Source organism: Parasteatoda tepidariorum, chromosome 1 (genome assembly GCF_982258835.1).
Source record: "Parasteatoda tepidariorum strain Cologne lab strain chromosome 1, Ptep-v5.0, whole genome shotgun sequence".
Lineage (NCBI taxonomy): Eukaryota > Metazoa > Arthropoda > Arachnida > Araneae > Theridiidae > Parasteatoda > Parasteatoda tepidariorum.
The window spans coordinates 99,965,421-99,978,437 of record NC_141755.1 but is presented as its reverse complement, the minus strand read 5'-3'; the positions used below and the strand labels follow the sequence as shown (position 1 = coordinate 99,978,437).

Genomic DNA, 13,017 nt, shown 5'->3' with positions numbered 1-13,017 from the left:
TATGACATCTGATATTTGTTTATATCACATCTTTAAACAAGACGAATGAAGTTCAAATTTGTTTTATTTCACTTCTGAAAGTTTCGCATAAGTACGGAATGTGTAGCTAGTTTTATATTCTAATTATTCGCTAACAATAAACAATACCTAAAACATTGTAATTCTTAAATACAATTTATTTCATTATGTAATTAATAAAGATAAATAACACTTACTCGGCTATTAACACTAACTGTCTCGTTATGTATTAATCCTCACTTTTCATTTCCTCACTTTTCAAAAACTTAAAAACTGATACTTTCGGCCGATTTTTGTAGTTCCCTTTACATTTTGGGACTACACATGCATATGACATTGTTTAAAAGTTGTAAAATAATGCTATATGTATTTTTTTAATTGTAGTTTATAACGCCATATCCGACAGACAAACGGGAGTCTTGCTCAACGAGTGACAAATATTTGAAATGGGCGGCTAATCGCTTATCAGCTATAAACCACAGTTTGTGACGTCACTAAAAGACCTTGGTGATCTCAACGGCCTTATTTCTCGGTGACTATGGTTAGAGTCTCCTTGCCGTCAGGCTAACCGTGGAAGGTTTCCGTGGTTTTTCTCTCAATTTTACGCAAATGTGAGTTAATTCCATCAAGAAAGTCCTCAACGGAGGCAAATTTCTCCCACTACTTGATCCAGGAATTAACCCTTGTTTTCTGGATTGGGTTAAAAACTACAAGGCTATGGCGTTGAACATTAGTAGCCATAAACCCAAAAATTGAGTCGGCTGTTCAACGACAGCTAAAAAATTAAAAAAAAAATGCAGCGTAAACCACGAAATTTAAAATGCTGAAAAATATAAAAGTACAAACAAATTCCCATTCCATAATTCTTCAATAATAGGTTTCTCTCGTGGTATAGAGCCCTTTTAAATTTGATTTAAGATTCGTTATTTTACTGAAGTATTTCCATTGTTGGCTAATAGAGAAATCCCACTCTTTGCAAATATTCAACGGCATTGAACTAGCTTAATTGAAAAAGTCTCCTGTATTTTCTAATCTCTCATGTATTTTTAGGTTCATTATATTAATCCTATATGACCTTAGGCTATTTCAGAACTATACGAATAATTTCTCATCAAAACTGAATTCGTTTAGGCTTCTTGCAGTAAACCTTTAAAAAGGCCATTTAGAATTAGCTATCATTAAATTGGGTTTACTATCAGCTATCTGTAATAAATCAGGCTAATTAAGAAAAAAAACTAATGTATTTTCTAGTTAGTATAAAGGTTTGTGGATTCAGGGCAGTAAGCTCAGAAAATATCAGGCTGATTAGGAAATACTGAGGAGTATTTCAATTAGTTTGGAGCATTGCAAAAGTACGGTGGTTGTTTACAAAAAGAGATCTCTGTTGCTGATTTTTCGATCAGCCTATTTCGGCTGGCATGACTGAGTGGCTATTTCGATGTCTTTGATCCAAACTTGTGTCTTATTTAATTAAAATAAAACCGGCTTAGAGTGGTGGCTCAAGAGACGAAACGCGCTCCCGTTAGTGAGGTGAGCCAGGTTCGAATCCTAGCGCTGATCCCGCTGACCACAATATTAACGTTAAATATTTTTAGTGGAAGATGCCTCATTGGTTAGAATTCTTTTACCATCGGTCTAACAGCGGGAGGTTTTCGTGGTTTTCCACTTGTTCCAATAAAAAGCCTGCACGGAAGCTAGTTTGTCTCAATGCTCATTCCGGGAGTTCTCTTGTCTGTTGTATTTTCTAGCCAAGCTAGATAAATTATTCTTAATATTTATTGCATAATCAAGTGAAATTTACTGCTTCAATAGTTAACAATTGAAAGTCGGATTTAAGGTAAAAGCTGAAATATATAAAAAAAAAAAAAAAAACTGCCACAAAAAATTGCTTAAATGTATTTTATTCTACTTAATATTTATTGTTGAACATCAGTTCCATATCTAATATGTGGCAATCAGTGTTCAGTTCCATTGCATTGTAACTTTAAACCCAACTCAGAAGACAAGAAAAATCTTAGATCACGTGTTTGGACAAACTCGGAGAGAAACATTGTGCTACTTAAGAAGGAAAACAACGAAAATTTTCTATGGTTAGCCCAATGACAAAGAAATTTTAACCCATAAACATCTACCAAGTCGGAAGCAGTATACGAATTGGAACTGGAATTCGAAACTGTGTTTTCTTAGCGATATACTCGTATTATTGGCTAGGAATTTTTAATCTCTGCAGTGACGGGATTCAAATCATTCAAAACCCGGACTGCAAAAAAAGTTTTGGGATTATTTTTAGAAAATAAAAGAAGAAATTAACATTCAAATGCTAAAAATATATTTATTTGTATGGAACTGATTTTTAAAAGCTTTGATTTTTAAGATTTTACTAGTTTTACACTAATGAGCTATTGGCGACTTCATATGATAAGCCAAAAATAAATACACTCAAAATTTAAATCTATCAGATATATACATTTCTAAGTTCATGTACATTCTTTAAATATATCTTTACTATATTAATGGTCTGTCTAACTATCTGGTATCGTAACTGTAGAACAAACAGGTATATTTGTAACCTATCATTGCTTTATTGATAAATTTTTTATTTTTTTATTTTTTATGTCAGCCCCTTAAATTTTAAAATCAATAAATTATGTTCAATAGCGTTTAGAGGTGCAGTCACAAAAAAAAAAAAGAAAAAAGAAAGAAACTTCCTTTTCTTTCAGTCAAAAAATAAAATATAGAATAGAACAGAAAAAATAAAAAGATTTTTTTCCCTTCTGAGATAATAGTAAGATATTTTTTATTCATCTTTTGATGAAGGAAAAAAAAAAGGGATTTCTTTTTCTTTCCTAAGAAACGGTAAAAATCCCACGGTGGGTCTAAGAATATCAGAGGCCCACAGAAAGGGGTGAGCTAGTCTGTAAAGGGGTACATCAAGGGATAGGGTTAGGGGTAGGAGAGAAAAATAAGTTCTGAAAAAGAGAGAAGGGTAGGAAAAAAAATGACGCAATTCTGACGTCACTGCGCGAACACCACACTCAACTCTACAGCCAGATGCCGCTTTATCGTGCTCTCGGAAGTGCTTATTTTTTTTCACTGAAGCTGCCACATTATGGAATTTAAATCGTTTGCAATTTCAAGAATCGTCTGCAATTTTTATCCTAAGATGAAGGTGAGTTCATTTTATTAAGTAGTATGGATAGATCGTTTTCTGTTTACAAACAAACGTTTTGTTTTTGGATGGACGTAAGTCGACGTAACATCCAAATATTCATGCCGTGTCGAGAGGTTTCTTCTCCGGCTTATGTGTAGCGATGTTCGAATTTTAGGCTTAAAGTTTGTTTATGTTTTTCTCGTTGTAAAATCTCACTTATTTTGCAGCTCTATTTAAAATCAGATACAAATTAGCTCGTCCATATTAATCTGACTGTAAAACTATCATAATAAATAATTTATATCGAGAGTAATTTAAATAAAAATGAATATTTTATTAATTAAAAAAAATTTTAAAGAAAAAGTTGCTATAAATTTATGATTTAAAAGCTTTGTATTGTGTTTGAAATTCAAGATAGGATATTGATTTAAATTATTAATTCAGACTGATTAAATAAATTATTATTTATTGAAAAATTCAATATCTTAATTGAATATTTAAATTATAGGAAATCAATTTAAAATATTTTTGTTTATGATATTATTGCAAACTAAAATTAATTTATTGCAAACTCTCGTTAAATCTGTTGTTTATTTATTTAAGATGTAAATCAACTTTGTGTTGATATGATTCATGTTGAAAATTGAATTCATCATTCAAAATTTAATAGATATTTTATTAAATTACTGATTTTCGGAATTCTCTTAACAATTTGTGGTATTTTTGTTAAATATATGATATAAAGCTCTTTCTATTGTTTTTTTTTTAATTCTAAAAATGTTTTTGTTATTTTTAAATAACTGAGTCTTGCAAAAATGAATAAAAGATGAATTATTAAAACTTAAGTAGTTAAAAATTGAATTTTGACCTTCAAATGCTTTTCCTTGATTTTTTTTATATCAATTAATTTGCGTTTTAAAATTTCCTCTTATTTTCATCTTTATTTTTCTCTTCTAGAATTTGAAAACAAAAATTAGAAACGTAATTATTTTTTAAATTGTATGCTAATCATCATTTCTAAATGATGGCTTACATTGAACTAAATATTTGTACTTTCTCTGAATAAGTACTTAACTTTTTTTCCCCGACGAATTTAGATTCCTTTTCTTCAAAATGAAGAGGGGTAGCATAGTTTTTAAATTGTAAGGTATACGAATTTATACACCATTTTAAACTATGCAATTCAAAATAAAAAAATTTAAAAAAATGTATGAAATTGGTCAAATAATATTTGAGTCGATATTTCAGAGAAGTCGTATTTTTAAATTTTGAACTATTTAACCATTTCCCTACAAATTCTGAATTTCATCGCTTAAAACTACGTTGATAAAATTTATGAAAAAAGTAGTATGCTGTTTTTCTGGGGAAATTACTAATTTTTTTAAAAAAATTGCTTCACGAGAAATAGGTAAAATAAAAAATAAATTAAAAAATATTTTTTCTGTAATTAATCTTTTTTTAATTAATTATCTTTAGATAAGCAAGTTTTATAATTCTGTGCAATTTTTTAAAAATTGTTTTATTACTTCCGGAGGTATGGCGAAAATAGGCAAAAGAATTTGCATTAAGATACTTTAACTTTTGACTGCTCTCCAGCCTAATCTATTGGAACCATATTTGTGCCCCCCACATACTGAAGGCCAAGAATCTAATTTCGTCGTAAGAAAGCCATATGCATTAATAATTAACCAATTTAAGGTCAGGTTATTAAATCGTAGTTCGGGAAAATCCGATAATTAGTTCGAAAGTTGTTCGGTACTCGTGAAGTTGTCCTTTATGTTTCCTAAATATAATAAATATTTTAATGTAAAAAACAATTAAATTATATTTTTGTACTTTATTTTTAAATAATATATTTTTTATTATTAATGTAAAAATAATAAAAAAAATTATTATTAAAAAAAAAATTTATATTAATAATTATTTAACAATATAAAAAAATTATGTTATTATTTAAAATCATTTTTTAAATTTATCAGAGTGTAAATAATTACGTAAAAAAAATATTTAAACAAAAAAATACTTAATATTTTGTACTTTATTTTTAAATGGTTTTTAAAATAATTTATATGAAATTTTTATTTATTTATAAGTAATTAATATTTACAAATAATTAAAAGCTAAGTATAATCATTTAAAAATTAAATACATGATTAATTTAACGTTTCAAATTGTAAGAAAATATTTGTTAAATACAATTTATTTGCACAGTTGAAATTTAAAACGAATTCTTTTAATAAACAACTCCCTTCTAGAACCAAACGCTGCGTTACTATTTTTATAACGCTGTTACTCTATCAGGGTGTAAACAATTTTAAATTAAATTATTAAAATAATCAATTTCAATTTTTTAGTTTATTCAATTCCTTAACTTTTTCTTTAAAAAAATATTTAAATTAAACTATTAATATCGAAGCGAAAATTATTTTTTTAAAATTAATGCTGCCGATTTTAAACAGAGTTAATTATTTAGATTATTCATAACATGTTCATGCATAACAAGATTATTTCTGTAGTAATATGCATATTATTACTTAATAATTCTTTGTTTACGCAATACCCTCTCAATAATTTAACTCAGGTAATGCAAAAAAAGAATTTAGAAAAAAATACTTATATTTTTTTTCTAAATTTTATTAAAAAAAACATTGTTATTATTTAGAAAAAAATAAAATTATCTAGAAAAAAATTTATATATATTTATTTTAGAACAAAAGAAAATATATTTAGAAAAAGAGAATTAAAAGAAAATCAGATTTTTTAATCATCGTATATCCTGAAAATGTATGAAGTAAAAATATATTTGTCACAAAGTCAAGTATTCAAGTATTCAATTCAATTTTAATTTTTTATTTTAATTTCATAAAGCTTGGATTCCTTTAAAGTAATAACTACATCGTGTTGCAAAGCAAGTTGATGATTTTTTATTACTAGGTAATTTCAAATTTATGTTTAATGTTATTTTATTTTCAAATCCACAACAAATTTTTTTTGCCATATACTAATAATATATATATATATATATATATATATATATATATATATATATATATATATATATATATATATATATATATATATATATATATATATATATATATATATATATATATAAATTTTTTTTCTTTCATTTTGGTCATGATCTATTTATTTAAAATTTGTACTTGGCAGTATTCGCTACCCAGTGCTTCGATTAAATAACGTTTGTATAATTCTTTCACGAGTACAAAATAGAAAACTTTCTGAATCATAACTATTTTTTGCTTTCTTCTCTTTCTATTGGCATGACAGCCCTTTGTGGGCCTGAGCTTTCCCAAGACCATTCCTCCCTTCTGCTCTTAACGATTGTTCTCCAGTTAATGATTCTTAGGTTTTTAAAATCTTCTTCCACACATCTGATCTTAGGCATGCCTCTAACTCTATTTCTCATTGGTTTGTAATTGAAGATCTTAAATGTCAAGGAATAAGAGTCCGTTCGACAGATGTGATCAGCAATCTTTAAGCGACTTATTTTGATGTATTCGTTGATATCAGCTTCCTTGAATAGACTATATAGCTCAAAGTTATATCTATTTTTGCTTAGAATCTTAATTAAAATTATGGCCCAGGGGATAGAGCATTCGCCTTCCAATGAGGTGAACCGGGTTCGAACCCCAGCGAAGACAGGTCGATACAAATCCGCATCCGGCTTGTACCGACCACAGTGCTGGCGTGAAATATCCTCAGTGGTAGACGGATTATGGATTAGAGTCCCTTTGCCGTCCGCGTTACTATGGGAGGTTCCCGTGGTCTTTCTCCTTGTAACTCAAATGCAGGTTAGGTCCATCAAAAAGTCCTCCACGAAGGCAAATGTCTCCCAATACTTGATCCAGGAGTTCCCTTGTCTTCTGGATGGGGTTCAAAATTACAAATGCACTGAGTTTAACATTAGCAGTCGTAAACCCAAAAATTGGGTCGACTGTTCAACGACGGTTATAAAATAAAATAAAATTAAAATTATGAGTGTTTCTTAAAGTAAACATTAGAGATTAAATGGGCTCAGCCCGTATCCGGGCCCAACGCGGACTCATGATAAAATTTTCATAAAATTTCTTACTATTATTAAATAAACGTTTGGTTCAATTATTAGAAATAAAAATTTAAAATTTATGAAGTACAGAAAATTACAGCGATCTGCTACTTCTTTTGTGAGGCTAGCACTAATTGTCAAAATTACTTTTATTTAGGCTAGAGTTACAGTTTTTCTTTTCGTTTTTTTCTTTTACAGGTTAGTGATAAAAAAGAATTTAATTACAAAAAAGAATGTTTTTATAGGTTTTAATTTACTAATTTCCTTGTTCAAACGTCAAGAGCGAACAATTTTGTCTTTATCCGACCTATATCTCGGGCTTGAACCTCCAAAAGCGAGTCCGAACTCGTCCATAGTACACATTAGATTTTAAGATACACACACAGAAACCGCCAACAATTGAAGAAAAAAAAATTCTTTACAACTGATCCGTCTCCATTAATTAATATATCTTCTAAGAAAGTGCGCATGCGTGATGAAGGAGAAAAACTAGATCAGAATGGGTCGTAATTCATGGAAGAGGAGCTACTACCCATGTTTTATTTCCTATAATTGCAGCTTTATTTGTTGAAAGAGCAGGATGCGACTGATGAGGCCCACGCTTAAGGGACACAAGTTCGTCCTTTTTTTTACAGAAGGGGTAGAGGGGAGAGCTTAGTTGAATGACCGAATACCACCAGGTGGGTCTAAAAAGGGACCAGTGAGGGTAAAGGGGTGGATTTGAAGAGAAATTAAATTTTAAAATTTTCTCTATTGACAGTAGTTTTTAAAATTTGAGAAAAAGTTTAATTTTGTGACTCTGCAATGCATACACACACTGCATACTTTTTTTTACTTTGATTTAATCCTGAAATCGAATCTCTCAAAGACTTTTTTGTGTATATATAAAATATTATAATTACGTAAAAATAAATATTAATAATTCTCATTTCATTAAAGTAACTTTAATGAAATGAGAATTTTTAATTATTAATTTTCTGTAAAAATAAATCTCATATTGATTTACTTTTCATAAAAAAATCGTTTTTATTAAAAATAAATCTCATAAACATCAAATTTTTTAAATCTGGTATTCAAGTTTGTATCAAGTAACAAATATTCAAGTTTGTAAGGCCACGTTGACAAAACTGCTAAGATGTGAAATTGCCAAATGTTACCCTTAACCTTCATCGTTAAATTTCTGAATATCCATTTTTACATCACTATTTGAAAAAAAAAAAAGCTTCTGTTCAGTTGTTTTGATTAGACTGTTAGTGATACTAACCATTAATCAGATCAATCAGATTTAATCAGAATGAACTAAGTATTGAAAATTTTAAAAAATTTTCTTAATCAGCCTGAAGTTTCTTAGGCTCATAACAATAAGCCTTATTGGATCATAAAAACGGCTTGAAATAAATCAGTGTGATCAAGCAATCAGAGATATATTCTGTAATAAGCCTAAATGCAAGTAAATTCATTGTAATATATCTAAAATTGTCAGGCTTATTAGTAAATACTGATAATTAGCCTGTAGAGTTGCAAAGTAGCCTCAGTCTTTTGCAGGAAGCAGGATTTTCCAAATAGCCTACGTAACGCGGAGTGTAAAAAACGAAATAAGTTTTAAAATCTCTGCTTTTCTTTTGCTGGCTTTTGAAACGCTAATCGATTATATCCAATGATATCTGAAAGACTTTATTAATTACTACGCTGAAGGCACGATGAAGTTGTCATCATACTGCAATTAATAAACGACAAGAACTAAAAAATTATCCATTAATAAAAATTTTGCCTTTTCGTTGCTTTATCACCAAGATCTTCGAAATTCCGAAATCTATCATTTATTTTTTTATATTAGGGTGTAATAAGGAGTATTATGCAAGAATATATCTTCTGTGTATTATAATTATAACGTCAACGAATCTTTCGGTTGCCATCTGCTTGAATCGCACACACTTAACGCACAGATAATGGTTTGACAAATTGGCTTATTAATTCTTCCAACATATTTTGACCTCTTTAATAAAGAAATCGGTAACTGATAAAAGTTGGGAAAGAGAATTATTGATTCAATACATGCGATAAAAATTTGTTATAATCCCTGCTAAAGCCAATGATGAATACCACTTGAAACATGGGATTAAATCAATTTGATTCTTATGCTTCAGTTTATGTGTGAATAGGTTGTATATCTTCTTTCTTTAAGAAGATATCGATGTTTATTATACGACTAAGAAATAAAGATATAAAGATGCAAAGAAGAAAAAAAGAAACAACTCTGCACTTAATGTTATTTTAAAACAATGTACTATTGATGTATATTGAGTTTAATGATTACTGAGTTGTCAATGTATAATGAGTTTAATGTAACTATGTGTAATTCATTCTGATTCGAGTGTGAACTGAAGCATTTTTGATTTAATTTTTTCAACTTGAAAAGTAAAAATGGACTTCTTGAGCATCTAAAAATAGAATTAAAGTTATGTTTTTTAGGTTAGGTTAAAGTTATTAAATGTTTATTATGGGGCAGTGGTTAAAGCGTTGAGTTATTTTGAAGCACTTGGGTTTTATACCTGGTGGTGGCTTGCTGACCACCCAGCCATAGATAGATGTGTACCACTTTGTCTGGGAAGTAAATGCGGTCAGTGTCCATTGTTCGTCCCCAGATTTAAGCTCCAAGATCCCCATGGCCAATCGTAAAGGATCATAATATATTGGTAATATATTATTATCAGAAAAATCTGACTGGGTCTGTACCCCTAGTAGCAATTTCAGCTACATGAAGATGAGAAAAAAACTACAGTGCCCTTTCGCATTAAAAATAACATAATTAAACTGCCCCCGTAGTATATTTTAGAAAGACAAAAATTCAATGCATTTCTCAAAGTAATTGAATAATGTATACTGATACAACTGTCTTTTTTTTCCTTTTTCAAATGCACTACAGACTATTAGAGGCCAAGAGCGTTTCAATAAGCTTTCTCCGCCGATTCCGATCAGCGCTATGGTTTCCTTACTTCCAATGTCTTGAGGCCTGTCTTTACACAATCCACCCATCTTGTTCTAGGATGTCCTCTTTTTCTGGCACCTAGTACACTTGCAATTTTTAAAGGTTAACAGCTTTCGAGTTGTCACATCTAAAAATATGCCAAATTCATCTGATACTGTAATATTTGATGCAATACTATATTGTTTGCATTTTCTAATGATTTCATGGCTAAAAAAAATTATTATTTCCTCGAATTGGGCTAAATATTCTACAAAAAATTTTTCTTTCAAAGATTAAAAATATGTCTTCATTTGTATTTGTTAGTGATCAGCATTAACAATCATACACTATGATAAGTCTAATTAGAGTTGTACCAGTATTTATTTTTGTCTTGAAGCTTGAAATGTAAGCAATGGTAACATCTATTAGCCCTGAATAATCTATTGCCAATTTCAAGTTTAATATTATTATCCTTTTAAAATCAAAGCAGAAAAGGTTCTGAAATGATGAACACTCCGAAAGTATAAATTTATATTGGTAAAGCTAAGATGAGGGGGGAAAAGCTTTGTGTCTTGAAAAGCTAGACTGGATTTTACCAATATACAGTCAAACCCCGCTATAGTGAACACGGCTTATAGTGAACGAAATGCTCGGTCCCGTGCCTTGGCACGTATAATGTTATTTTTAGTGGATATAGTGAACCAAAAAAGTGAGGAAGTTGGATATAATGAACTTTTTTCTGTCTTCGACTGATTTCCCCCCCCCCCCATTTTCTTTGTAATAATTTTGAAATTTCTACATCAAAATAAATACATATGCCGATTTTTAAAACCATCTATAGAAACTACTTTTATGAGCTCGAATGGCAGGTTAGACAGGTTCAAAAAGCGGAATAACAGTAATTCAGGAAAAATTATCTGAGAGTCGGGAAGTGTTTCCATATCTGATGTTGAGGATTGCTCATCAGCTAAAGATTACAAATTTTTATTTGTACGCAAGACGAAGAGTGATGAAAAATAACACATTTTTTGCTACTACATAATATTTTTCAGTCATTTATATGAATATAATGTAATAAAAGGGAGGAGTTTGGGAACCATTAGTGAAATTGCCTGCGTAACGGATATAGTGAACTCCCGGTTATAGTGAACCGGAATTTCGGACCCTTGAAGGTTCACTATAGCGGGGTTTGACTGTATTTGTAAATTGCTTTATTATTATCATGCTAATTAGTTCAATTGAAATGATAAGAAAAGTTTACAACTAACACTTTTTCACTTCCTATCGTAACTGTTTTAGAACATAAAAATTACACTTCTATTTTACATTTTTTTTTAAAAAGTACATATTAATTTTTCTAAAAAAAAAATAAAAAAAATAAAATAAAAAACAGATTACGCCCAAGTCAAATTTTTTGAAAGTTTTCCATTAATAGACCTTGATGGTAACCAACATTAGTAACCATCATCTCAATGTAGGAATTCGGACTGATTTATGAGGGTCCAACATAAGAATAGCAACTTGTTTTGATGGTTTGTTTATGTTAAATCATCAGGAATTCCCATCATAGTATCTTAGAAATCAAATGTTGGAACGATCATGAACCACCATCATCCCAATGTAGGAATTCTGACTGATTTATGATGGTCTATTATTAAAATACCCAAATTGTTTTCATGCTATATTGCTGAGAATGAACAAGAATTCCTATTAATCCCTCATGGAAATGTATAGTTGGGACCATCATGAACCTTCATAGATCATCATGAATTGTTGGTCTATGAGATTCAAACTTCTCTTGATGGTTATAGAATTAAAGTATCCATCATGGAATGATGGAACTCTGTTGGCATATCAAAACTGCGAACACGTAATGAGAAATGTTGGGTGATGGTGACCATCAAATGATGTTGGACCATCATGAATCACACTGAAACCAACATAAACCATTAAATTTTTTTTTGATGGGACCATCAAGAATTTTGACTTTATATGAATGAAAGGTTTTAAAAACCCTCGTGTAGAAAATTTATATTCCAACGTATTTACTCAACGATAATTTCATACGAAAAATAAGTTTGTAATAATCATTTATTAATATTTATTATTTTATTTTTTAATAGTATGAACTAGAAAATATGGTGCTTATATTTTGATAAACTGGAAAATATAGTCCTTATATTTTGGTAAACTGGAAAGTATGGTCCCGATATTTTGGTCAAGAGAGTATCATTCTATCTCAAGAAGTTTTTAAGGAAATTTTTGCACACAATTATAAAATTTGGTTTTCTTCAACAATAATTTGAAACAAAAAATAGTTTTTAAAAATAAAATAATAAATAGCAATAAATGGTTTTTAATAATTATTTATTGCTATTTATTATTTTCTTTTTTAATAGTCGGGAAAATTTGAATTAAAAGGTACATAAATTTTCACATCTTCTTTTAAAAAATTGTAATTTCAATCAGCATAAACAAAATTTGAACAAATTTGCTCAAAATGTTTCTGAGTCATCAGACTGTTTTTTAAAAAAATAGCATATTTAAAATTTGATTTCTCAAGAACTGTTCGATCGATTTCGATCATTAATTAGCATAGTTAAAGTTAGGTTCTCAAACCATAAGGACTGGGTCTTAGTAAGTTGAAATTCGATCATTAGATTTAAAGTTATTCAGAATGTTCACTCTTTTATTTTACTCTTTGTATCTACTAGACTTACTATAATGCTATGAAATAATTAAAATTCACAATCACCTAATTTTAAGTTAATAAAATTAAAGAATTCCTAACAAATGAAAGATTCTATTATC

At 29.2% G+C, this 13,017-nt stretch overlaps 1 long non-coding RNA gene across 2 annotated transcripts in view; it reads left to right on the top strand.

Moving 5' to 3' along the window:
- The first annotated feature begins 3,035 nt into the window (after positions 1–3,035).
- LOC107451852 (uncharacterized) overlaps positions 3,036–13,017 on the top strand; it is a 204,140-nt gene continuing 194,158 nt past the window's right edge. Inside the window, exon 1 of one of the 2 annotated variants that reach the window (XR_015428582.1) lies at positions 3,036–3,187. This is a non-coding gene — a long non-coding RNA (uncharacterized LOC107451852). The remainder of the gene's footprint in view (positions 3,188–13,017) is intronic. The other variant, XR_015428583.1, reaches the window with a different exon arrangement.